Source organism: Mus caroli, unplaced genomic scaffold (genome assembly GCF_900094665.2).
Source record: "Mus caroli unplaced genomic scaffold, CAROLI_EIJ_v1.1 scaffold_12238_U3_1, whole genome shotgun sequence".
NCBI classification, from domain to species: domain Eukaryota; kingdom Metazoa; phylum Chordata; class Mammalia; order Rodentia; family Muridae; genus Mus; species Mus caroli.
In genome coordinates, this window is record NW_018390806.1 from 1 (window position 1) to 9,212 (window position 9,212).

The 9,212-nt window shown below is 37.8% G+C and overlaps 1 pseudogene; it reads right to left on the reverse strand.

The window, feature by feature from the left end:
• Window positions 1-7,974: 7,974 nt before the first annotated feature.
• Window positions 7,975-8,701, reverse strand: LOC110288840 (annotated as a pseudogene).
• Between the last annotated feature and the right edge of the window lie 511 nt (window positions 8,702-9,212).

Sequence of the window (9,212 nt, forward strand, 5' to 3'; positions counted from 1 at the left end):
GAGACAGAGACAGAGACAGAGAGACAGAGAGAGAGAGACAGAGAGAGAGAAGACAATTTGAAGGAAAGAATGAAAGTCATGTTCATATGAGGACACAATACCAACATTACAAAAATAAACAACAGGAACAAAAATGACCAGAAATTAACAATCAATGACAATTAATATCTCTCTATTCCTCAATAAATAGACACAAATTCCAGTATGGATATGAAATGCATCCATCTTTCAAATGCATACAAGAAACATACATTGTCATGGGATTGGCTTCCAAGATTTGATTCAATTTTTTTTTCTTTTCTTTTGTTTTGAGGGTTCTTTTTTTTTTAGCCAATCTGGTTTTTTTTTTCTTTTTTTTTCTTTTTCATGGATATTTTCTTCATTTACATTCCAAATGCTATCCCAAAAGTCCCCTATACCCTCCACCCCTGCTCCCCTACCCACTCACTCCCACTTCTTGGCTCTAGCTTTCCCCTGTACTGGGGCATATAAAGTTTGCTAGAACTAGGGTCCTCTCTTCCCAATGATGGCCAACTAGGCCTTCTTCTGCTACATATGCAGCTAGAGACACGAGTTCTGGGGTTACTGATTAGTTCATATTGTTGTTCCACGTATAGAGTTGCAGATCCCTTCAGCTCTTGGTTACTTTCTCAAGCTCCTACATCCTAAATCCATCCTATAGATGACTATGAGCATCTACTTCTGTATTTGGCAGGCACTGGCAAAGCCTTAAAGGAGACAGCTATATCAGGGTCTTTTCAGCAAATTATTGTTGGTGTATGCAATAGTGTCTGCGTTTGGCGGCTGATTATGGGATGGAACCCCATATTAGAATATATTATATTATATTGCATTATATTATATTAGAATGGCCACTTCAGCTTGTTTCTTCAGACCATTTGCTTGGAAAATTCTTTTCCAGCCTTTTACTCAGAGGTAATATCTGTCTTTATCCCTGAGGTGGGTTTCCTGTAAGTGGCAAAATGTTGGGTCCTGTTTGTATAGCCAGTCTGTTAGTCTGTGTATTTTTATTGGGGATATTGAGTCGATTGATGTTAAGAGAAATCAAGAAAGTAATTGTTGCTTACTGTTATTTTTTGTTGTTAACGTTGGGAATCTGTTCTTGTGGTTGTCTTCTTTTAGTTTTGTTAAAGGATTACTTTTTTGCATTTTCTAGGGTGTAGTTTCCATCTTTGTGTTGGTGTTTTCCCTTTATTATCCTTTGCAGGGCTCGATTTGTGGAAAGATATTGTGTGAATTTGGTTTTGTCATGTAATTCTTTGGTTTCTCCATCTATGGTAATTGATAGTTGTGCTGGGTATAGTAGCCTTGGCTGGCATTTGTGTTCTCTTAGTTTGTATATAACATTTGTCCAGGCCGGGCGTGGTGGCACACGCCTTTAATCCCAGCACTTGGGAGGCAGAGGCAGGCGGATTTCTGAGTTCGAGGCCAGCATGGTCTACAAAGTGAGTTCCAGGACAGCCAGAGAGCTACACAGAGAAACCCTGTCTCGAAAAAAAAAAAAATTGTCCAGAATCTTCTGGCTTTCATAGTCTCTGGTGAGAAGTCTGATGTAATTCTAATAGGTTTGCATTCATATGTTACTTGACCTTTTTCCCTTACTGCTTTTAATATTCTGTCTTTATTTAGTGCATTTGTTGTTCTAATTATTATGTGTCGGGACGAATTTCTTTTCTGGTCCAGTCTATTTGGAGTTCTGTAGGCTTCTTGTATGTCCATAGGCATCTCTTCCTTTAGGTATAGTAATTTTTCTTCTATAATTTTGTTGAAGATATTTTCTGGCCCTTTAATTTGAAAATCTTCATTCTCATCTACTCCTATTATCCTTAGGTTTGGTCTTCTCATTGTTCCCTGGATTTCCTGGATGTTTTCAGTTAGGATCTTTTTGCATTTTCCATTTTCTTTGATTGTTGTGCCGATGTTCTCTATGGAATATTCTGCACCTGAGATTCTCTCTTCTATCTCTTGTATTCTGTTGCTAATGCTCACATCTATGGTTCCTGATTTCTTTCCTAAGCTTTCTATTTCCATAGTTGTCTTCAGTTGAGTTTTTTCATTGTTTCTACTTCCATTTTTAGATCTTGGATGGTTTTGTTCAATTCCATTGCCTGTTCAGTTGTGTTTTCCTGTAATTCTTTAAGGGATTTTTGTGTTTGTTCTACCTGTTTAGCAGTGTTTGCATATAGTTTTTAATGGACTTCTACCTGCTTAGCAGTGTTCTCCTGTAATTACTTGAGGGATTTTTGTGCTTCCTCTTTAAGGGCTTCTACCTCTTTAGCAGTGTTGTCCTGTATTTCTTTAAGTGAGTTATTAATGCTCTTCTTAAAAAACTTCTACCACAGTCATGAGATATGATTTAAAATCTGCATCTTGCTTTTTGGGTGTGATGTGATATCCAGGACTCATTGTGGTGGGCGTAATGGGTTCTGATGATGCCCAGTGTTCTTGGTTTCTGTTGTTAAGATTCTTACGTTTGCTTTTCACCATCTGGAAATCTCTGGTGTTAATGTAAAAGCCGCCTCTGGTTAGAGCTTGATCCTCCTGTGATTCTGTTAGCCTCTGTCAGTACTCCTGGGAGTCCAATTCTCACCACTCTCTCACTGTTACAGTGCTCAGAGTACTCTCTGCAGGCAAGCTCTCCTCTTGCAAGGCAGGTGTCCAACTGTCTGGAGTTCTGATCCCCCTCCTGAATTCTGGGGTCAGAACCCTCCCTGTAGGCTGATTATCCTCTGGCAAGGAATATGCCCAGGTGTCTGGGTCTCAGCTCCACATCCTGGCTGAGGATGAAGGCCAGAGGGGACCCTGACCAAGAAGCTCTGTTGCTTCTATCACCCACATGCTCTCAGGTAATCTGGAGGTCCTGGGTGTCCTAGGAGTCCTGTGGCATAGAGAGTCCTCTGATGCCCTAGATGTCCTCGGCCGGGTTCATGCAGAAGATTTCAGGGCTGGCCCCAACCTGAATGGATCCCAGCCTCTGGTCAGGCGGGGTTCCTTTGTCCCTGTTCCTGCTGGCACAAGACCCTCCAAGATTCTTTGGAGCTGATGTTGAGTTCCATTCACCTATGTTCCCAAGGAAATCCCTATGTCCTGCAGTGTGAAGAGCACTCTGATGCCCTTAGCAGCCTGTGCTGGGCCCAGAAGGAAGGTGGTGGGCTTATTTTTTCTGAGGCCAGAGTTGACAACTTTCCTGATCTGCACAGTTGTTCCACCCTTCCATCCTTGATTCAATTTTATTGATCAAGGTGTCTAGTATTACGCCAATACCATGTTTTTAAAAATTAGTATTGCTCTGAAACATTTTTAAATGTGTGATTGCAATACCTCCAGATGTCTGTTTCTTGTGCAGTGTTGTTTTATCTATACTAGGATTTTTGTATTTGATTTTGTTTTTCTATATGAAGGTGCATATTGTTCTTTCAAGTTCTGTAAAGAAATATGTTAGAAATTTATAGCAATTGTGCTGTTTCTGCATATTTCTGTTGTTAAGATGGCCATTTTTACTGGGTCAATCTTTATAATCTACAAGAATGGGAGATTATTCCATCATCTGATATCTTCTTCAAAGACTTGAAGTTATTATCATGCAAGTCTTTTACTTTCTTGGTTATAATTACACCAAGGTATTTTATATTGTTATGTTATTTGTGGCCACTATTAATTGTATTCCTTCCCTAATTTCTTTCTCAACCTGTGGATAGTTGCTATCTTTGAGGGATTCTGATTTTTGTTATTTAAATTTGAATCCAGCCACTTAGTTGAAGGAAAGTACCAGACTGAGGGGTTTCTTGGAGGTATTCTGTTGTTGCTTATGTATAGTATCTTATGATCTTCAAATAGCAGAACTCTGATTTCTTCTTTTAAAATTTGCCCTTTTATCACATTTAGTTTTCTTAAGGCTTTGGCTAGAGCTTCAATGCTATTGAATAGATTTGGAGAAAGGGGACAGCCTTTTCTTGTTCCTGATTTTACTGGAATTTATATAAGTTTCTCTCCATTTTAATTTGATGTGGGCTATTGATTTGCTCTATATTTCCTTTAGTATATGCAGGCATGTGCCTTGGATCCACAGTCTCTTTAAGCACTTTATCAGGAAGAGTAATGGATTCTGATGAAGGCCTTTACATATTTTAGATGATAATACTGTTTTTTCTTTGAGTTTTTTTTAGATGGTGGTTCACATTGGTTGAAGAACTTCCCTAAATTTCTCCTCTGTCCAGAAGATGCTCATGTTCCCTGGACTAGGTCATTTCTTGCAGCTTCTGTATCTAATTTTTCCATTTGGTTCTTTAAGCCCCAGATTGACTTTGTCCTCTCCATACTCCAAGTCCTGATTCTGATCTACATGTTGTTTACCAGTTTGCATGCTGGGATCCACTGATCTTTGCATTCCAGTGCCCTGATTACCCTTTAATTCTTGGCTTGTGGAACTCTGTTCTCCACCAAATTTCCTTGAGTTTTATTCCATTAGAGAGATGACGTTTGTGGTTACCATAGCAGAGTTCCTAGCTAAGTTTGTGGAGAATACATGGACATGTTATCTGTGGGCAAGTCCAAACGTACCCTCTAGTGCCATCTACAAATCTGAGACTTCCTCAAGGACACACAGCATATACACTGGGATTCAGGGTTTAATATTCCCCAAAGCATTCCTAATAATGACTTTATATGCTCACAGTCTTTTAGGCTGCTTCAACTGGTGGTCTGATTATAACCAGAGTCATCCATTTTACAGTGTCTTCCTCTGGTCACAAAAGTGCTGCATCAGGTTTTCGTGGGGACTTTTGAAATGATCAAGCCTGAGTGTGACAACTTTAACCTAGATTCATAGGTGATATTTATAGTGGTATTGCCCTGTAATCTTGAATCATGCAGGGACCTCAGTGCATGGCTGGCTATTGTCAACTAGCCCCTGCATGAACTTTCCATGGTAAATTCTATAGGAACAAAGAACACCTGTTTCAGGTCTATTCTTCCAAACCAAGGTTTATATGGACTCAGCTTTTACTATTGAATTTTCATATCCTTATTCAGCATAGACTTCTCTTCACTCCCTTGCCTTCACACTGTAGTACTAATAACAATTTTCTTTCATATATAAAGCAGAACAATGTTAGTTCTTGCAATTACCTGTGTCTAAGTCCTAGATCTGAATACTTAGATGAGAGAATGGATTTTCCTCTTCTTGCTCTTCTCCTAGAGATTGTGTACCTTGGCCAACAACACAGCATCATATCTATCTGAGGTCACACAGCTACTGGAAAGATTTTAAAAGTCAAGTCACAGAAAAATAAGCACACTGGAACCATTCATTTGTGGATGCTTGCCATGGACAACCACAGTCAGGTATGGAGTGGTCCTTGTGATAAGGGTCCTCAGGGTTAGTTGAGTAAGTATTTGGAAGTGACAAACAGAAACAAACACAGAGGCAGTTTGAATCTGAGTGTATTTTGCAGCTCTTAAACAAGGGATTTTATTCATAGAGAAACAGGTATTACAACTCTGAAAATCCGTGTTCAGTGAAGCTGTAAAATAAAATGGATATTTTAATAATCCTTTGGGACAGTAAAACATAAAATCATCCTTATATAACAACTTCAAAAGATATATTCAAGCTGGCAGTGGTGGTGCACGCCTTTAATTCCAGCACTTGGGAGGCAGAGGCAGGCACATTTCTGAGTTCTAGGCCAGCCTGCTCTACAAACTGAGTTCCAGGACAGCTAGGGCTACACAGAGAAACCCTGTCTAGAGAAAAGGAAAAAAAGTATATTCAATCAGGTGTCAGGTAGAACAGATATTATTATAATCATTTAGCACAGTAACATAAAAAAAAATCACCTATGGCTACTGTTTAATTTCCAAGAACAAGTTAATGAATTTTTATGATCAGTTACTATTTAACAACTAGTTCTGGTTTTTCTGTAAATTTTCAAAGCATAAATTTAAACTGTTTTAATTCTTTTCATTTAAGGTTTTCTTGAACAATATACCAAACCCTACTTCTGATGACACATGTGAAGCCATATAAAATTTTATTGTTAGGAAAGTTTATATTTATCAATACTGTCTTATACATGATTTATAAAGTGAAGCCCTGGTTTCCCCAGAGATCATGGTTAGTGACTCCATCTCAAGGAATCATTTCATACCTATTATTCTCTCTTAAGATCTTATCCAAGGCTATCAGGAACATCTAGTAAATAGGAAAAGGAAAAGATAAAATAGATGAGTTGCCAAAAGAACTACAGCTCAAATTTTTTTTTTCAGCCAAGAGTTCCACAACTGGTTCCAGGAGGCCTCCTTCTTTTGAACTCCATCAACTCATTCTGTGGAAATTGTCACAGAGATTATCCTATTGGGGTTGGTGTGACAGATGCTCTTGGTCAGGATCACAGATTGCACAACAATTTGGCTTGTTGATGATGATGAATGATTCTCCAGCTTCAACCCCATACTCTTGCTGGATCCCCTGGCATAATTCTCCATGAAAATATGTCTCCTTCTATCATGTACACATGTCCTGACCTCATTATAGACAAAGAAATCATGCATCAGGTCTGATCATATGCTACAACTAACCTAACATAAATTCACAAACCAAAGTCAGCCCTACCTTATTCAATCTAGCCTCCTTGATAAGATTGCTCTTTCACAGGGATTTTAGGTTTCACCTCGCCTTATGTATTTTTTTTCTGCATCCAACTTATTTTCCTCATGTTTCCCCTGTCCATCATTTGTTTCTGATATTTTTGATCTTTGTCTTTTATTAAAGTCTATTATTTTACTTTAAAGATATATTTTCATTATTTCAATTATATGTAGGTGTGTTTGTCTGCATGTGTGTATGTGCTTGTGAGTGCGGATGCTCAGGGTTATGAAGCTGTGTGATGTGGGTATTGGTACTACATTCTAGTCTTCAGGAAGAACAGTAAGTGATCTTAACTATTGAACTCTCTCCAGATATAATATATTCTTTTATTAATCCTGACTTTGGCCATACAGAGACAGTTTCTATCCCCTCAATGTTCCCTTGACTATTCTTTCCTTAAGAAATCACAATCTATTTTTATTAAAATGTACTTTTCTTAGCATTGGTATTCAACTATGTTTTATATGTTGTTTCCTCATACATTATTGAATTGATAAGAAGTAGTCTAACATTGATTAACACAAATACTTATCATTAGGGTGTGAAGCTTGTATTTGGCATGAGTTCTAGTGTTCCATGTTAAATTATATAAAAATTATTATTCTCCAAAAAAGGGTGACAATATCATATTGTAGAGAATTATGAATGTCATTGGAAAAGCCTATAGTGTTTTTGGTAGTTGTTGTTTGTTTTGTCTTGTTTTGTTTCAGGAAACATATTGCTTATAAACCCTATGCATCAATGGATAAAAATAATGTTTTCCATCCTGACAACTGAAAATTTATTGGAGGCATAAGATGTCTAGTTTGGTAGTCATCTAACCAATGATGTTGTGATGCTGTTTAAAATTTTTGTATATGTGTATATGTATAAGAAGGTACTTCATTAGTGGATTTCCATAATGTTCATAAAAAGGTCTTAGTTAGGACCTGAGCTTCTCCACACAGACTATGGTTATTTTTCCATGTTGAGGCATAAATTTTCTTATGAAGTGATTTCACTTGACATTTGTTTGTTTATTTTTGCAGCATGTATTAAAGATGTACATTTTCCTATTACTGCTTGTTGGCAAAATCTGAGCCCATTATCATAGCCTGTAGAGTGTGGAATATTAAAAAAATAAAGAAATAAAAAAGTTAAGGGGTATCAAAGATGAAATAAGCTTAAACACCGCCTGAGAATCAATTGATGCTTGACATAGAACACATTTATTAAGAATGAGTTGAGGGCTACATGAGTTTCCTGGAGGAATAAGAAACATCTCAAGGAACATTCTCATAGATGCTACAAATGCAGTGTTTCTAACTTCAGGCCTTGAGAAGGGCCGTTTTGGAATCACACTTCACCTTCATAGGACTTTGTAGTTTCAAATAGCATATCTCAGAGACAAGTATGCACTCTCACCAAGGAGTGACATGGGGGATATCAAGAGTCCTACTGGCAACACAGCTGTTAAATGTTTACGTCGCAAGGCTTCTTTCTTAACAGGAAAATCAGGTGGAAAAACAAGAGTGGTTTGTCCATAAAGATCTACCATGTGGTTCCAGGTCAAAGAAAGAAATGTGAACATGCTGCTAAGAGACAATATTAAGGCAGAGGTCTTGTAGCAATACATCTGCATCTACACAAATGGGTGTTTCTGGAAACTGATCTTAATGGCCATTGCACTAAAAATCCAGAACCACGTGCTTCATCAAAATGGCCCATACTATCAGGTTGAGTGCATACAAAAATTCAGTTGAAATGTTCCAAGTTGAATCAATAGCAGTGTATACCAGCATCATGGTTAGTGTCCCAGAGATATTAGACTGTTGAGGGTAACATGCTTCCCACCATCCAAAGGACACAACCTGCACAACATTGTTGTCAAATTTCCATAGGCGCCAGGATAAGCTGCTTGCAATGAGTATTTCAAACAGGAAAGCTGATAAGCTGCGAAAGAAGCCACTCAGCTTGTATATGAACTCCTTCACACTGTTAAATTTTAACGTGATACTGAACAAGTATAAAGTCAATGCAGGGACACAAAAGAATCTGGGAAAACAAAAAGTCACAGTTTCAAGAGCACTAAGATATCAAAACCTGTTTACCTTATAGAGTTGCATATAAGTAGTCAATGTATTAGTGTTTAAAATACTTCAATTAACAGTATAAGAAGCCAGGAAATACATAACAATGGAAGGATTACCATTTAACCAGTGGTTTTCTTTGCATACCAATATATCTTTCAAATACTATACTGTAAGTATTTATTTACTAAATATTTTTACACTTGGAATTAATAGTAGAAAAAAGAATATGTATTATCACATGTAAGCTGGTGTTTTGTCATCTGTTTTTTCAATGCCCAAATATAATAAATGAGAGTGAAAGACCCCCGGAGGGCAGACACTCACTCAAGCCTCGGGACAGCCGCGCACCCAAGAAGACACTGAGACCGAACTCAAGATGTAGAGAGTAAGATTTTATAAAGCAGCAACAAGCAAGCACATGAACCAGAGCTCTGGGGTCGAAACTCATACACCAAGCAAGGTGTAGAGGAGAA